General features: G+C 35.4%; 1 protein-coding gene across 3 annotated transcripts in view; it reads right to left on the reverse strand.

Moving 5' to 3' along the window:
* Positions 1-18,732, reverse strand: part of LOC149779657 (E3 ubiquitin-protein ligase HECW2-like) — a 207,852-nt gene that overhangs the window by 134,988 nt on the left and 54,132 nt on the right. The window contains exon 1 of one of the 3 annotated variants that reach the window (XM_089940470.1): positions 9,396-9,722. The exons of the other annotated variants lie outside the window; for them this stretch is intronic. The gene's annotated coding sequence lies outside the window, so the exon portion shown is untranslated. Of the gene's footprint in view, positions 1-9,395; positions 9,723-18,732 lie in introns of those variants that run through there. 3 annotated transcript variants of the gene reach the window in all.

Raw genomic sequence — 18,732 nt, forward strand, 5'->3', positions numbered from 1 at the left:
CGACCTTGAAGGTTCTGTCACATGCTGAACCAGTCCAGCTAAGGTCACTTAATTGAGACAGTAAGTTTTAATTCATGGGTTTAGTAAGCTCCAGTTAATGTCACCAAGGATAAACAATTCTTTTTTCATGAAAAATTTTTCAATCTGATCTTCGAATATTTATTTTTATTTTATGGTAGAATTTAGATTCCCTGGCAAAGATGGTAACTGACAAAAAAAAAAAAAATCTGCCATTCTTAGGTGAAACTTCAAACCACATGCTTTCCAAATCATCTCTGTGTTTACATCACACCCACTTAGACTACCAAGCCTCCAGACCATCAATTTTGTCTTTTCTAAAAATAAGTGTCCAATTTGAAAATCATTGCTTGACTGATCAGTCCCAAGTTTGCTTTCACTCAGACCATGTATTAAGGTATACCATGCATTAAGGTATTATTTTCTTTAGATACCACAATTTTAACTTTTTAAAAGTCTACCTGCTGTTCTTATTTCTCTAATGTTAAGGTGACCAATATGCATACCTTTACCTGTTAATTAAACCCAGGTGCATAGTTACAAATTAGAAGTATAAGGGAGATCAACAAGAATATGATGCAGACTAGCCCAGTAATCATCATCATTTAGTAATCATCATCATTTAGTCAAGAACTATATTTATATGCTTATTTTTCATACTGACATTACCGCTTACATCAACAACTGTAGATCCATCATACAAGCATCATTTGCAATGAGAATCCAACAATGTCTCATTTGCAAGAGGGTTTCTGATAAGCGTCTTTAGACGTATCGTGATGGAATTGCAATTTTCGACATATATTAATTAGAACGGACTATTTGTTGAAACAAGTAAAGGATATGGCTTCTTGGCCATAAACCTAATTATGTCCAGGGCACTTGGACTGCCAGTGGCCAAAAAATCAACACAAGTGACATATGTTGTTGTTGTTGTTGTTGTGGGGTTTAACGCCATTTTTCAGCACACGATAGGCTATACATGGCGGCCAGTATTAATGGTGGAGGAAGAACCCGGGAAAACCCCGGAAAGAACCACTGACCCTCGAGAAGCTACTGGCAAGCTTTCTCACATACCCACATTGGCTAAATCTTAGACTCGAACCGCCGCAGACAGAGGTGAGATGGCAGTGATCTGTAACGAAGAGTGCTTTAGACCACTCGGCCACAAGTGACATATAAGTTGCTCCTGATATCAGTACTCAAAGGTAGTTTCACCATACATTAGGCACAGTCTTATAATACAGGTGTCATAACTGTTATAAAAACATTGCTCTTGACAGATTACTTTAGGTTTACTTATATGGATAGATCATTTTAAATGTACTCACAGTAACAGAATATGTTTGGTGTACTAACAGCATTAAGAGGAAAGTATTCCAAAATATTTATATACATGTAGATGGTATACAGATGCAGTATAATTCTAACAACCTTTGCACCTTGCAGTGACTGCATGCATTATGAGCAGAAACTGAATACAATGATGTTTGAAGTATTATAGATTCTTACTGCAGATTATGGTAAAGCACTTTTGTGTTCTGGACTGACCATTTAATTTATGGGTAAAGGGATAGTAATTTTCTTTAAAAATCTCAAGCTCACAAACAGCTTGAAAAAAAAGTAATGGCTCGAAAGAAAATCCCAGCCCCACCCTCCACTCCCCATAATGTTAAATAGTCAGTTCCATAACAAACTGTCAATTAATGGAAATGTATATTCTGATATAAGAAAATTGATAATCGGGCTGTAATTATTACTCACATAATTGGTTGACTGTTACTGGCTCCAGTATTAGTGGTAACTGGTTACAAAATTTGAAAGCCGTCTGTTTTAAAACTGTTCTGCGAAATTCTACTGTTAAAAAGTTTCACATTTGTTTATATTGTCCAAAAACTTTAATTTCGGAAAGGCAGAAATGATCTGATGGCATGATATACTTTCACTGATAGAAACATGAAGGGAACAAAATGGAACGGGTTTGGAGACAGTCCCCTCTCCCTTCAGCAATTATTTGGGACCATTTTACCCTTCTTTAGGAACCTCAACATTTAAAGTCAAAATAGTTTTTGGAAAATATTTAAAAAGAAAACTGGTTTTAAAATATGTTTGTTTGCCTAATATGAGGGCACCTACAACAAGACAAAGCAGCTTATAATGGATAACCACAGTGCTGTTTTGCAATATTTTGTAAAAGAAAAGGAAAGATGCACACTATTCAATAGTTAGTTAACGTACAAAGAAACACTTTCAAACCTGCTAAACCACCTGAAATTCAAACACCCACTCACAAAGTTATCATAATATATCAAAATCCCATAAAATTTAGACAGGACAAATTATTACATCTAAATCTTTGGTCAGATTCAGTAAAATAATTTAAACACACATGGATATCTTTCTTATTCATGGTTACCAAATATTTGTTTCACCCTTCAGACACATACAAACAAATCTGCAAGAAATTCAACACCTGTTTGACATTTTTAAACAAAAATCATACCTGAAACTGACATTTTAAAACAAAACTCATACTCGAAACTGACATTTTTAAACAAAAGCACACTAAACACTGACATTTTAAAACAAAAATCACACTTGAAACTGACAGTTTTAAACAAAATCACACTTGAAACTGACATTTTTAAACAAAATCACACATGAAACTGACATTTTTAAACAAAATCACACTTGAAACTGACATTTTTAAACAAAATCATACCTGAAATTGACATTTTAAAACTCATACTCAAAACTAATATTTTTAAATGAAAATCACTCAAAACTGACACTTTTTAAAATGAAAATACTACTTTAAACTGACATTTTAAAATAAAAATCATATTCGAAAGTGACATTTTTAAACAAAAATCATATCTGAAACACAAATCCAACCATGAGGGCAGACTATTTTTAACAGTTAGTATGATCTGAAAAAGGAATCGTGTGGTATTGGTTTTCTTTTCAAATGAACAGCACATATTCTGATGTTACTTGCTTTATGTTGGAAGACATGGGTTTAGACTGTATGTATTATGATGCACTTAATTACAAATACAGCTAAACCTGAATATAACGGACAGTCTTGGGATGTGAAGTGTTCCTTTATGACAGGTGTTCTTTATGAACAGGACCAGAACTCTCTTTGAGCTTTACAGCTTGTACAGTTATGACTGTGATTTGCATAACAAGCCAGACTTTACAAATCTGTGCTCACCTCTGTCTGCGCAAATTCAAGTCTCAGGCTCGGCTAACATTGGTACGTGAGAAAGCCTGCCAGTAGCTTCTTGTGGGTTGGTGGTTCTTCCTGGGGTTTTCCAGGGTTCTTCCTCCACCAATTATACTGGCCGCCATGTATAGCTTATCTTGTGCTGAAAAATGGCATTAAACCCTACAACAACAACAATTCTGTGTTATATTTGATAGTGCCAGTGGCAAGCTTCAAGAAAGACAAGGTTAAGATGGGGTACAGACAAAATACCCCCAGGAAAATTGACGGATAGGACATAATCCCCTCACAAGTTTTAAAGTTTAGCCTGTATAGAACTTTTTAAACCATTACAAATGTATGTCTTTGTATTTCAGCTTTGATGTTTTGTGTCAGCTTTCTTTAGTTGTTGTTGTTGATGTAGGGTTTAACGCCATTTTTCAGCACAAGATAGGCTATACATGGCGGCCAGTATTAATGGCGGAGGAAGAACCCCAAAAGAAACCCGGAAAGAACCACCAACCCACGAGAAGCTACTGGCAAGCTTTCTCACATAACCACATTAGCCGAATCTGACACTCGAACCGACGCAGACAGGTGAGATGGCAGTGATCCGTAACGGTGAGCGCTTTAGACCTCTTAGGACCCCACTTTCTTTAGTAGATAAAAGATGTACAGTCAGGGGCTAAGATGTAAGATCTTAACACAGTGAGAATGAGATGCCAAATGATCGTTTTGAACAAAGGACTAATTGCACCCACATGCTTTGTCACGTACCTTTCATGGGAATAAGTGACAGTGTTAATCTATCGCACTAAATCCTTCTGCGATGTTTTTAAACCTTTTTTTTTACATAAACCATATTTAGAAAAATACCACCAAGATTTTGGAACTTGTTTTGATTTTTGGAGGAATACAAAACTACCATGCAAATGTGTGTGTGATTTGGATTTGTTAAAAAAATTTCAGTCATATTGCTATGATGTCTGCAGTGTGGCAGTTTATAGTTATGTCTAGCACAGTGAGTAGGACATCATGCCACAGACATGTAGCAATGATGTCCCACCGAGTCACATTATCCTGACACCAGTCCGACCAGTCCTGACATTAACCTCTTAATGCTGAGCGCCAAGCGAGGCAGCTCTTAGTAAAATTTTTATAAGTCTTTGGTATGACTCGGCCAGGGATCGAACCCATGACCTCCCTCATCTGAGGCTGACATTCTAACCACTAGGCCACCAGAGCACTAACAGGGCGGACGCTCTAACTACTAGGCCACGGAAGCTTCCATTGCAAATCACGATAAATCTGTTGCATCCGTTGGAAACAGAGCATCACTTTCTCATAAAGATGGAATAAATACTGAGTTTGCTGCATCGGACCATTATTGTTATATATTGTGAAGGACTTAAAAAGCTAAGCCATAAACACGAGATTCCATAATTAAATTAAAAATGAGGTACATTGATTATGTGTCATATTTTTGTTCCCTGATATCCCATTAAAAAAAATACCAGTACCAGATCCTTTAACCTCAGAGTCTATGATGATAGCATAACAAGAAAAGTTACCTGTATATTTGTGACAGTTTAAAAAGTTAAAAGACTTTTAACTGCTGCGGGTATTTTATCCAAGGGGGATTTTACCAGGGGTGGGGTGGATTTAGTTAAGATGTCTGGCTGCTTTGTCATTAAAATGTTTCTAAGCAATGAAATGGCTGCATTGGTTTGATCTGGAATAAGACTTAGATGTCTTCAGTAACATATCGTATCTGATATGTTGAGTAACGTTAGGGTTTTAATCATCACCCTGATATACTGAGAATCAGTTCATACTCTGTTCCACCATCTACATGAACTGCAATACATTAATTGTATTTAAAGTAGAGTTTACAACTAATAAAAAGTAATTGCTGTAGAAACTTCTTTATGACTGGTTTGTGACAAAGCTCATAAAGCAATCATTTAAAATGTATGAGATGGGAATGGAAGATAAAATACCACTTTTGGTAATCAATTTCCACAGTAAAATGAGCATGTCTAATATGACCCATCTTATAAATGCAGCATGAAAGTAAATGGTGTATAAAACAGAAACTATGATAAAATCAATCATGTATTTCCTACGTCTGAATCTGGAATATAAAATCAGTCATGTATTTCCAACATATGAGTAAGGAAGATAAAATCAATCATGTATTTCCTATGTTTGAATCTGGAAGATAAAATCAATCATGTATTTCATACGCTTGAATCTGGAAGATAAAATCAATCATGTATTTCCTGCATCCGAGTCAGGAAGATATGCTGTACAGGATGATAAAATCTGTTTGCATGAAAGAAAGTCACTTTGCTAAATTTGTACCATCTTTGCTAGCCAAGGTTCTGATATCTTAGCCCTATCTACACCATGGTGGATCAAACAGATATTTTAATGCTTTGTCCTAGCAACATCTATTGGATTTTATGAGTTGCCTCCCTTAGTTTGAAATGCCAACTAACCATTAGTGTGTAACAGCAGTGCATTGTACATCAGCCGAAAATGGTGGAGGCAACTGACTTCAAAAAGGATACTTTGTAACTTTAAAACTGAAAATTTGACTATGTAACAGAGAGAAGCCACTAAATGTTTACTTGAATGTGTGATTTGGATTTTTAACATAGCTTTAAACAAAATTCAGGGGGCCCCAAGTGGCCAAGTGGTCTAATGCGCTCACCATTACAGATCATTGCCATCTCACCTGTCTGTGTAGGTTCGAATCTTGCCGCCATATCCAATGAAATTCACGGACTTGAAGCACAGATATGCCAAGGTGTAGATAGGGTTAACATATCGAAACCGTGGCTAGCATAGATGAATTCTTAATAACGATATCTTTTGTCCAACTGAAAAGGTTTCTTCCTTCCTTTGGATAATTCATGATCATCAGTAACTGGCCTGCACAAAAAACCAGGAGTACTATAAATAAAACCAACACTGGCATGCCATAAATCCATAAAACATCAGAGATCCTAGCCTGAGTATTCAGACAACAACTGGGATCATGGTACATGTATATCACAAACCATACAACTCTTTAAGACAACTTACGCATGTGAAGGACAAAAATGAAAATTAGAAAAAATGTGGTGTGGTTTATTATATCAAATGCATGACTGTGAGAAAGATTGCATCGGGGAAACATGCAAGTGTTAGAAACCAGGAATAAGGAACACATCAGTAGACAGTCATCAATCTTACATGAACATTGCTACAATATCTGCCATTCCATTGTCCCCAGCCAAACCATTGGCTGATCACATCAGAGGACAAAACATAGAAAAGGAAGGTGAAGGAGGTGACTGAAATAGGATGTATGTATGATTTTGTATGCATGATATTGTGGGATTTGTGCTCATTTTGAAAAAGTTGTGCAAAACATCCAATGTATTATCAAGATTCATCTATATTTTTTTTCATAAATTCTTCACATATTCAGAAAATTCACTCTTTTTCCAAACGGAAGGAATTCAACACATCAACTTTCATTTCTCTAATAGACCCTGCAATAATTATACAAGAAACATAGAAGTCTTTTACATCTAAATACTTAAACAGGTGTCAGAGATTTACCAATTAAATGGGATCCCTGACCATACTCATGCAGAGTCGGGGGGGGGGGGGGGGGGCAGGCATATACTATGTGCTTCATAGTGTGAGACCACTGCTAATGAAACATTAAAGTAATAAGAGTGCAAATAAAGTACAGAGAATTGCATGTATTTCATGATTCGTGTACCTTTGTAGTGATGCATTATTCACTTAGAATAAATCATTTTGAAAGAACAAAGCTGACAACTGTTGTCCTCATTAATGATATGCATATTAACCATGCGCTGAATATAGGGCAGGATTTTCTATGCATTTTCAAAACAAATTCCACGACACTAGCGTTGTCCCACTGCCACAAGGGCAAAATTATTAAAACTCCATGTGCTCCAGATTCTGGATCTTTCTCAGCATTCCGAATTTACTGGAAGAATGTGACAAATTTCCTGTTTTGGGGAGTTCCAGTACAGATTAATACAGCTATTTTTAAGTGCTAAACTCTTCACATTAAATATTATAAAAGAACAAGAAAAGTTGGCACATCATTCCTTTGTTTCCTGTTAGATAACTACATACCCTGGTATTTCCTGTAATATAACTTAACACCCTGAAGTAATGCATGCCTACACAACTAAACAGCCCCCTTGATGAAGTGTGCTGCTATCTATGACCACCATGAGAATCTTTGTACTGAGGCATCCTTCAACTACAATAAGCCATTAAAGTTGTCAACAAGTTTCATCTTTAGATTTGATGTAGGAGGTTTCAACAGTTCTTCACATGACATTCTCTGAATAAAACAGATCTTTATTGTTTTTTAAGGCTGTCATTAAATTCCTGCTTTTAAGCCATTTCTTTTGTTACTCTGCTAATGATAAATGGCTTCACAAAATGATCCTTTCCAGACTATCAACTGCAAAGTGCATGATAATTCTTGATAAACAACATTCATTCACAATAGGGCACCTCATTGTAATGCAGATATGGCCACAGATAAATACCAGTACTTATTAATGCACTTTTAATGATAAGAAAAGGTGACAATCTTATTTGCTTTGGCAGTTTTGCCACCTTAACTTGGTGGTAGCTACTACAGTACCAAAATTCTTTTCCTTGGGTTTGAGTCTAGGATTCGGCCAATGTGGGTATGGTGAGAAGCTTGCCAGTAGCTTCTCGTGGGTCGGTGGTTCTTCCTGGGGTTTTCGGGGTTCTTCCTCCACCATTAATACTGTATGCCATGCATAGCCTATCATGTGCTGAAAAATGGCGTTAAACCCCATGACAACAACAATCTTTTCCTTGTACACATAATATTGTTTTTGATGTTTCAGAGATCGGATCTGCCATCTCTGAATATCTGACTCACCTGAAGAGCTGTACTATGGATGTTTCTATTTGGGATCATGCTCCCATTTAACATATGTATTCATGAATTATCTACCAGGATCTGTTATAATAATTTATATTAAGTCTGAATTATTTTTTGTCAAACCAATAGTACAATGATTAAATGAAAATGGCAGTAAGTTGTATTTTTCGATTTTTCTCTGAAGAAAAATCACACAGAGGAAATGCATAACATTTGAAGATTTTGGGGACACAGGACAAAGAAATTGCTGGAATCTACAATCCCAAGCTCAGGGTACAACATGGGATGACATTTTGTTATGCAGTAGTACATTTAAATGTACAGTATTCCCTCATTATCATGCTGTCCACGACAGTCATACAGTATACTACCTTAAAATGAAGCACATGATACAGTACTCCCTCATAATGCTGTCCAAGAAGCATTGATTATACTACCTTAAAATGAAGCACATGATACAGTACTCCCTCATTACAATGAGATTTCACTATACAGCATTATACTCTGTGACTATTGTGGACTGCAATATAATGAAGGAGTGCTGTAAATGGACATATTTCTGTAAACAATGATCAGACAAATAAAAACTTCTTTAGCCAATAACCCACACTTAAGTTAGGGTTTCTTGCTGTTCAAATTCTGTGAAAATCAGCAAGTTAAAGGAAAAATTTAATATGCAGGTACTTTGATTATAAGGTGGTCTTACTATAAGGCTGGATATTTGATGACTCACATGGACAACATTATAATGAGGGAATATTGTATCATGTATTTCATTTTAAGGTGGTCACACCGTAAGGTATTATATATTCTATGGCTCCCATGGACAGCATTATAATGAGTACAGTATCATGTACTTCATTTTAAGGTGGTCTCACTATAAGGCAGTATATCTGATGACTCCCATTAGAAATCATTATAATGAGGAAATATCAAGTACTTCAGGAACATAACCTTTTCAACTATAAATCCTGCAATCACCTAACCGTGAAACTGTTCTATTATGACTACCTAGAAAAAGTAAATGAACCAACAACAAAAGACTACAATACAAATTTTCCCTTATCCTTTCTGTGCACTTTACATTACATCCTAAAAGAAAACAAACTGTACATTTACAGTTCATTTATAATGTACATGTAAAATAATTAAGTCTGTAATAATGAACACATTCCCATCCATCTGAAAAGAATGAAAGGACGTTCCACGTACCTAACTCTTTCACAGTTAATCCCAACATCTGTTTTTGGAAGTTAGCTGTTTGCTTTCATCAAGTAGGGGAACCAAGCGTTAATGACAAGTGCTCCAAACTACATGTATAACAAAACTCTGCAATCACAGGTGTTGATAGGATTCCATTTGTTGTGTTTTATAAAAATATTAATCCAACAAGACATGAATCCATCTGTAACCTTGTCACGTTTTAAGTTGCCCTCACCTTATCACAGAGAGAATAGAGTCAGGAATAAAAGCATGATAAAGTATACACTTACACATAAGTATATATAAACACACAATCCAGGTAAGACAACTTTACCTGTGGACTTTGCTAACTCAGGTGTGCAATGTGTACTAGATATGCCTCAGTCTCGGCTCCATCCAATGCCTGTGCAAGATGTGACCATTATCCATTATCCAGTGTGAACAAGTACAATGCATTCACAACAGCTATATCCTGTCTCTATCTAACTGTATCATCTAGGTGTATGTTGCTGATAATAATCAAGGAATGTGGAACATTGAGTCTTATGTCTCATGTGTACAATCTTCAGCTGAACATAGCATACTAAAAACGCTTATCACCAATCTAGTAAAATTTAATGAAAATCCTGTCAGTGAATTATTGACGTTTATCTAAGTGGCACAAATCCCAAAGTCACTAAATCCCCCACAACTGATAATCCTATTTAAACATCAGACATGATTTGGGGGCATTTTTTATGGGGAACAGGAATCACAAAATACTATAATAACACCTGTACTCAATCAAAAACAATGCCTACAGTATGGCACTGATAATATGGTATGTACTAATTTGTTATTTTGTGTGGATTTTGATCAAAATGTCCTTCATATACCAGTACATTCGAAAGTGATATACAAATTATTCATTAGTAATTTCTAGACATGTATTTTGTCTTATATGGTACATAACTCAAGGGATGTTTTGCAATCAGTTTAGAAAGAACTTTTCAGAACAGCAGAAATTGTATCATTAATAGAGGAAACAAAAAAGGTGGCAGCTGATGTACATAGCCCATGCTGTCAGTGGATATTGATAGCCCAATCTGGCACTGTGGATATAGATAGCCCATGCTGACAATGGATACAGATATCCCAATCTGGCAGTGGATATAAATAGCCCATTCTGGCAGTGGATATAGATAGCCAGTGCTAGCAGTGGATATAGATATCCCAATCTGGCAGTGGATATAAATAGCCCATTCTGGCAGTGGATATAGATAGCCAATGCTAGCAGTGGATATAGATAGCCCATTCTGGCAGTGGATATAGATAGCCCATTCTGGCAGTGGCTATAAATAGCCCATGTTGGCAGTGGATATAGATAGCCCATGCTGGCAGTGGATATAGATAGCCCATGCACTTAGACGATTAAAGCAGAGATTAATGACTACTGCCATAATATGGAAATCAGAAGGAAAAAGAAAAATGAAGACCCAAGTTGACCTGGCAGACACTATCAAAAAAGGGTCTGGAACACATAGGAGTAAGGTCCGGAATAAAGCCGCTGACAGAAGAAAATGGAAGAAGGAAGTATTGGCCTATTTTGCCAAAGGGGCAGGAAGAGTCATAATGAAAAGAAAGAGGCTGTGCTTAATAACATGATTTTACCCATAAGGCATTGGCAGTATACTCAATGTGACTTTCATGGACAGTGATATAACGAGGAAGAACTAATCTAAGTTTAACATGGTCAAGTGGATATATCCTTCCAGTTTTTCTGAAACAATACTTCATCAATTTAAAATGACTGAACTATAAAAACCATCACAACATGAGAGAGCTCAGTTATTTTATCAAGTTAATAAATGTCAATTTCAGTTAGAAGTACATGCTACTTTAAAGAGTCAAGGGCCTTTCCAATACAAATCCCAGTTCCAATAGCCTTTATAACTCATTATGACTAATTTACTGCTAGGCATTATGGGTATGACTAGTGCATCACTGCCTCTTTTGATGCTGTCCCTTAAACAGTGACAAATCTGACATTGTTATTATATAATAACCATACATATAATTCTACCACTAAATAATAAAATGGGATGTGTTTACCTGCTCAAAGTAACTAAGCTCGCATGCTGTCATCATTTTTTAGTCGTAATTTTTAATTTGGTGAAATACTTCTTCAGAACAACTTGTCTTCTAGTGTGTCCTAAAAAAATATTATGCTATGAAACAATTAAAACCATGTAAAATTATGTGCAAAGATATATCAAACTTGAAAGAAAATATACAAACATACACATGAGTCAAATGGAATGCATACCCATTTTTCATTTGAAAAGCATGCTCTTATGATGGGAAATCTACAGTATGGGGAACAGACTTGATTTAATTTTATGACACAAAATAGGATCAGGGCAAGAAAAATGTGGCCCCACATCACTCCTAGATATCTTGTATTTCAATTTACTTAGAAATTTCACCTTGTAAAGAAACTTAATAACTGGGGATTACATACACAAGCAATAAACATCAGCACTTCAAAACCCTTGTTGAACTAAAGACTGAAGTAATCTCCTTCAGTGCTGCAGCATCAAACACTTGACTGTCACATGACATCCAGTATTACATTCACAGTAATAATGTATATGGAAATCTGTAAATTAACTGTTGAGGAAATCTTCAATTTCTTTCTTGTTTTTCCTCTTTTTCACTCTTGCAGGCAAGTACAAAGCACCTAAACTCTGGCCTCGATTCCACGGACTCGCTTTCAAAAGGGGAAACAACAAAATATGAGCAATGCCATAAACATTAAAGCAAACCAAAGGATCTACTGAGTTTCAGATAACATGCTGCTAAAGGTAAGTCTGGTACAAATGCCTTTGAAGTGTGCATCACATAACCATAACACTTCTACTGAGGAAAGCTAAACTCTATTAAATCTTCCAAGTTGCTACTAGTTTCCTGTTCTTTATTCACTAATATCCAGTTACAGGAAAACTGGTACTTACCAGTAATCAGTATCTTGAAAAATATAGTAGAAATACAGGAACTTCGTGGAAAGCTATGTCTGGCTAAATGTTCTGCTGATTCGTGATCCAAAACATCTACATGTATAACATAGCAGTAGAGTCACTCAGGTCAGGAAAGTATATATAACAATGTGATTCATTTCTTAAAAGATGAGTCTATTAATTTTCCAAATGAATCCCCTGATGAAATTTGATAATTGTAAATAGAAACAATGTTAAAGTTCAATGCAAAAATGAAGGTCAGTGTGACCTACTTTTGTAAAACTAAATATGGGGATGAATAACTTATTTAAACTACAAGTTAAAGTACATTTGTAAACGAAGAAATTCAACCAATAATGTAATACAGACAATCAGGTGGTTAGGTATCACCAATATAAAGATGCATGCAAAAATTAAAGTTCATCGTTGAGCACCATACCTTGGTGTGTCTTCGGGAAAGGCACTTAGCTTTCTTTTTACCTGCCATGTTATAACCAATAATATGTTAAAAGAGCAAATAAAACCCACCGTGTCGAAACAAAATTCCACTTAATGATGATACAGGAAGTCGATAATCAAGTTCTGTACAAGTTACATCAATAAAGAGCGAATCAGCTCCATATACCTGTTTCTTGAAAATGAATTTAAAAAAATTAGGATTATTATATGGAAACTAAAGTGGATGGGTCCAACAATCAGAGACCACATCTTTGCTCCACAGACAGAGTGCTGAAAAGTCAAACGAAGCCAAGTATTATCAAAATAAAGTAGCATATCAACGTAGTTACTGGGCCAAAAGGAATATCATGGCCAAGGGCCATAACAACACTAATAGATTGTGTAACGCCAAGTGTACCTATGCAACACTGACAACCATATTTAGACCAGGTCTTATTAATATCAAGCTGCCTACTAAATTATATTAAAATCCAATAATTATGTGCAGAAAAAATGTGGGTGGGTCTGCCAATCAGGGGCCGTAACTCAGCTAAAAGATGCAGAATGAAGACAAGTAAAATCAGCAGATGATGTTTCATCAATATGAACAGATCAGGGTCTATGTTGTTTGTTCTATTCATGGTTAAAAAGCTGCATGGACTGAGATCAGCTGGTGCATTACATGATGGCAGATCTGAGTCTGTGCAGTTTGCGGTTGGACTCAGTCTATAAGCAAGTATAAATGGTACTTATCAATCTTATGACTCATCTTTTAAGAGCTCATAAAATTTTACTTAAAGTCAATACAGTAGAACCTGTCTTGAAAGAAAATCCATTTGCAAAAAAATAATGGTCACTCAAGACAGGTGGTCTCTCATGACAGGTCATAACACTATAACCAATAAATCTGTGCAATGAGAATCTGGCCTCTCAAGCCAGGTGGTTTTTCATAGCAGTAGTCTCACAAGACAGGTTTTACTATATTGTGAATGCTCACAGTTCTAACCCAACATCTGCCTTCTGAGACATTTTTTGCTCCCATTAGCAGTTACAAATGAATCAAACAGAAATGACTTAACAGATTTGCTGTGAAGAGCTGAAAACGCCACTTGGCAAAAGAGATGTAAACTAATCAACATTTATACATGAAATTAGTATTTGTAAATAGGCTACCTCACTGGACCAGAACTTTTCACACTAACCTCCAAACCAAACCACCCATTTTCTTTATTATAGTTAATTGCAAGGTGCTGGTTACCTGCACTTGTGGGCAGTGACTACAGTGGTTAAAAGAGATGGCCATGGAAAAATTGGCTGCATGATAATTCTGTGCTGTAACAGTAATAAATGTGTGGTCTAAAGAAATGATTGAAAGATTCGCTGAACTCATCCTTGAAACACTTCAACACTCAGCTCTTTGTCTTGAGATGCTCTCACACATGACCACACCACTTGGTGCAGTCATTCGTATCAATACTGAAGCATCAGACTTTGAAGGATGAAGAATTGAAGAGGCAGTGCAGAAGTGTGAGAAGCTCTAAAGCACAGAAATGTAGCACATCCTCTATTGATCAAAGCAAACTCAAGCGGCATCTCCTGCCATATGAACCAGAGTACAGACAGGCCTGATCAAACTGCTCATGTACTCACAGAAACCAAACTAGTTAGTGATGCAATGGTGAACTTAAAACTTGAAGGACAAACCAAAGCAACAACAAGAATAGTATAATTCACTAATACTGTTTCGTTTGGTAAAGAAGAATCCTCCATTCTGGGTGTAACTTTGATTTTATTTATACAGAACTCCAAACATAAAAAACCCTAAGCTTGCTGGCATAAACAGATTTCAAATGACATGGGAATTTTTTTGTTTACACAGTCTTTCAACACGTTTGGATATAGGTTTTTGCTTAGAACCATCAGGTTTTTTGTACAAATTTATTTAAACTTGAAAACATTCCAAGGACAAAGTTGAACTCTTCCTGCTTGTCATATGCAGTCAACAAAATGCCCACACAAGAAGTGTGAATGGATTGAGAGATGGACAGAACCCATGCCCTGAAACCATTTTGTTCTCTTAAAAAAAATCACTTAGACACTCACTAAAGCTGTGTACAGTGTATGTGTGTGTGGTAGTGTACGGGGATGAGAGAGATGTATATACAACAGAACCCTAGACAAACAGATTTGATGATAAATGTAAATTTATACACATCCTGTACGAAATAATTAGGTGGATTCCACCTGGAACTTAAGCAGACTCCAGGCGGAATCTGGCTAAAATGTTAAAAATCTGGTTAATACAAAGGCACACATGGAAAATTTGAGAAGTCAAAGATGAATCCATCTAGAGTCCGTCTAACTCTAAGATGGACTTTTGTCAAATTCCGGCTATTTTGGACTTGATTGATTTTCCACCCACCATCTAGGTGGAATTAGGAACTTAGTCACTGACATCTATTATATGAAAGGAGGAATCTGGACTTAGCTTTTTTTCTAACCAACATCTAGGCGGAACGAAGAACTTAGTCATATACAGCAGTTAAATAAGGCATAATTAGGACTTGGCTTTTGTGTGTCTGTAAAGTTAAATGACTGAAAATACAGTGATATTTTGTGATTGTAATTTCACTGACAGTTCAATAAAAATATCAGAAAGATATAATAACATTCATTGTTTCTTGTACAATTTGAATGATTTTCAGCAGCATTTATATTTCTTTTTCTGATAGCTGTAATTTTATTGTTTATTTTGGGCAAAATTTATAATTTCTTTCCACAGCTTTCCTTGTTAAATTTCTTTTTCAAATTTGTTGTTGTTGTTGTATTTTTTTTTAACTTCAATTGGATTTAACTGCCCTTGAACACGTTTTCATCTTGTTTTCCATTTTAAAACATAATTTCGCTTTTCTCCTGACCTGAATTTCCTCGATATGGATCCATTTTTTAATATCGTCTCTGAAACTTTTTTTTAAATAATGCTCTATCTGGTCCCATTCCACAACGAGCTTTCAAATAAGTATTTGTTCCATTTATTGTTTAACAGAGGATCGTTGTATAAAGCTTTCTGACTGGTCAACATTTTGTAATTGCCCAATGAATCGTCGCGTAACAGAAACTGATGGGAAAGAGCATGTTTGCTAAACATGGCATTTGAATTTTCAAGTGGGACGAGAGATTGAATAACCATTTGAAAAATGTGCGGCAATGAGAATACCCTGAATGCAAATTTGATGGGAACATAATTGGTCAATCTGTATGAAAACTGAACGCCAGGACAAGCATTTTGCTTTTTGTGCCAAAAAGAGCTTTACAGTAGCAGCTAACGTGCTAAATAGGACAAGGAATTGAATCAGGATGATTTCAAAGTTATACAACTCCAAACTGATTAACTTCAGAATTTAAGGAAGGACAACGTGTAGATTACTGGTGGAAATTGTTGCCAGATATCCATGTCTATCAAAGATAGTCATATCTTTGCGGAATTTTCTTGGCTGAAAAGTAGAACCTACTTTCAATCTCATGAGGCATTATTGTGTATATTATCAAAATATTCTTGGTGTGTTGGAATTCAGTGTAAAATACAAGTAATTATATCACGATAAACGTTTGTCACGGCTGCTTATGGAACAAGGACTAATTCGAGAGACCCCAATAGCATCATAGTTTGTGCAATCAAAAATCCAGTCTACAGTAGAAGTGACATAAAACAGGCTCCTAGCTTTTCTTCTTCTCATAATCAAATTGTCTCAAATGGATGCTTTTCTGTAATTTTGCATTATTTTCACGGCAGAATTTTTCAATACAGATTAATATTTTATATATGTTTATGTGTTCACAGATGCCTGTGCATCATGTTCCAGGCACGATACTTTGATTTTTAAAACCACTTAATTATTTAATGTCAGATACTTCATATCATGTTGTATATACTGTATATGTTGTACATCACAGATAGAAGGCCTCAAGGTAGATTAATTCTGTAACTAATTGAATTACCTTCTCTAAATAAAGTCATTATTATTATTATTATTTTTATTATTATTAACTCCCATTTCTCTTGCCTTGGATGTCATACAATTACAACATCAGTATAATTGTTTTCATGCACACTTAAATATATCACCTTGGTTAATAAAGTCCTGTTTAATTCATATCCATTATTTTTTTGAAACCTGCTGAAATGTCTGAAGCACTAAAAAACTTCAGTAAAATACTATATAATGATCAAAATTTTAGTGAAATCTTACAAAAGTTTTAGTCATTTGTTTTGTGAAACCTCACAAATATTTCAAAGAAATTTGAGTGAGACCTCAACATAATTTCAATGAAAGTTTTGGTCAAAATATGTGTGAAATCTCACCAAACTTTAAAGTGAAATGAAAAATACTTATGTGATGCCATGTTGGATTAGATTTTGTATGCAAGAAAGAAAATGGCATTGTCCCTTAGGACAAGAAAAACCTAAATCTTATTTGATAATGTCTGTCAAAATAAAATTTATGAACAATTTTAAATATTACTGTGAATAAATATCACTGATTCCCAATAATGTCTAAAAATCATTAGGCAAACAGTTTAATAGAAATCTTAAGTATATTTTTTTATGGTTTGGGCAGAAATTGCTTTAAAAAACCCGTCTGAAATCCGCCTTGACATTTTCATTATTGGATGGGGTTTCTGCAGGTATTTTCATCTAATTAGGCAGAAGTAAAGATTCCGCCTAGTAACATTAATTTGCATATTTCGAACTATATTCCACCCTGAATCTGCCTAAAAGTGATAATAAGGGGAATCTAGGCTAAATAAGCAGAATAAACAGATTCCGCCTAGTAGACGGAATAAACAAATTCCACCTAGTCGGCAGAATAAACTAATTCCGCCTAGTAATAGACAGACTAATTTGCATATTTCAGGCTGTATTCCACCCTGAATCTGCCCTGAACCCACCTAAAATTTATAATAAGTGGAATCTTGGCTTTAAGTGAAATCCACTTAAAAATTCCACCTGGAATCTGGTTAAAGTCAGGGCGGAAGTTTTCGTACAGGATATGGAACAATACCTTTTACATGTATTATGTGAAAACCTTTATATTAATACACACTGTTTGTGAGAAAATATCTACTGACACATTTTCACTTGTTCACAATCTTGTGAAAAATAAAAAAATTTAAATTATTTTTTTTTAAATATATGAAACAAACCAAGAATTAGTTTACAGGCTAAAATATATTTTTCAAAGCATGCTACTTTCCAAATGGAATCCAGAAACTAATTTTAAAAGCAACTTCACTCACTTGCCCTGTGACCGCTCCGGTGGCCTAGTGGTTAGAGCATCCGCCTCGGATGCGGGAGGTCATGGGTTTGATTCCCTGGCCAAGTCATACCAAAGACTTATAAAAATAGTAAAAAAAACAGCTGCCTTGCTTGGCGCTCAGCATTAAGAGGTTAGTGTCAGGACTGGTTGGCCTGGTGTCAGGATAGTGTGACTGGGTGGGACATCAAGCTACATGTCTGCAGCATGATGTCCCAGTGCTAGACATAACTATAAACTGTCACACTGCATACATCATAGTGATATGACTGAAAAATTGTTAAAGCTATGTTAAAAATCCAAATCACACACACCCACACACTTTCTCTGTAGAACAATGAGAAATTCCGAGATACTTTTGTCTTTATGTGGGTTTCAATGTTAAAAATAAATCTTTGCATAAGATTTCTGACACAAGCCCAATAATACAGCAAAATTAAACAAGAAAAATATTGCAGTTAGTACTTATGTTTTTTTATAGTAATAATACAAATTAATGGTTTTCCTAAAAGTCATTAGACTGTGAGTTAGATAGTGAACAGGTGAAGAAGAAACAATCTAATTATGAAATAAATACGATCACCAGTAATAAATCAA

The sequence above is a fragment of the Sinohyriopsis cumingii genome, chromosome 17 (assembly GCF_028554795.1).
Source record: "Sinohyriopsis cumingii isolate HCF-2022 chromosome 17, ASM2855479v2, whole genome shotgun sequence".
Lineage (NCBI taxonomy): Eukaryota > Metazoa > Mollusca > Bivalvia > Unionida > Unionidae > Sinohyriopsis > Sinohyriopsis cumingii.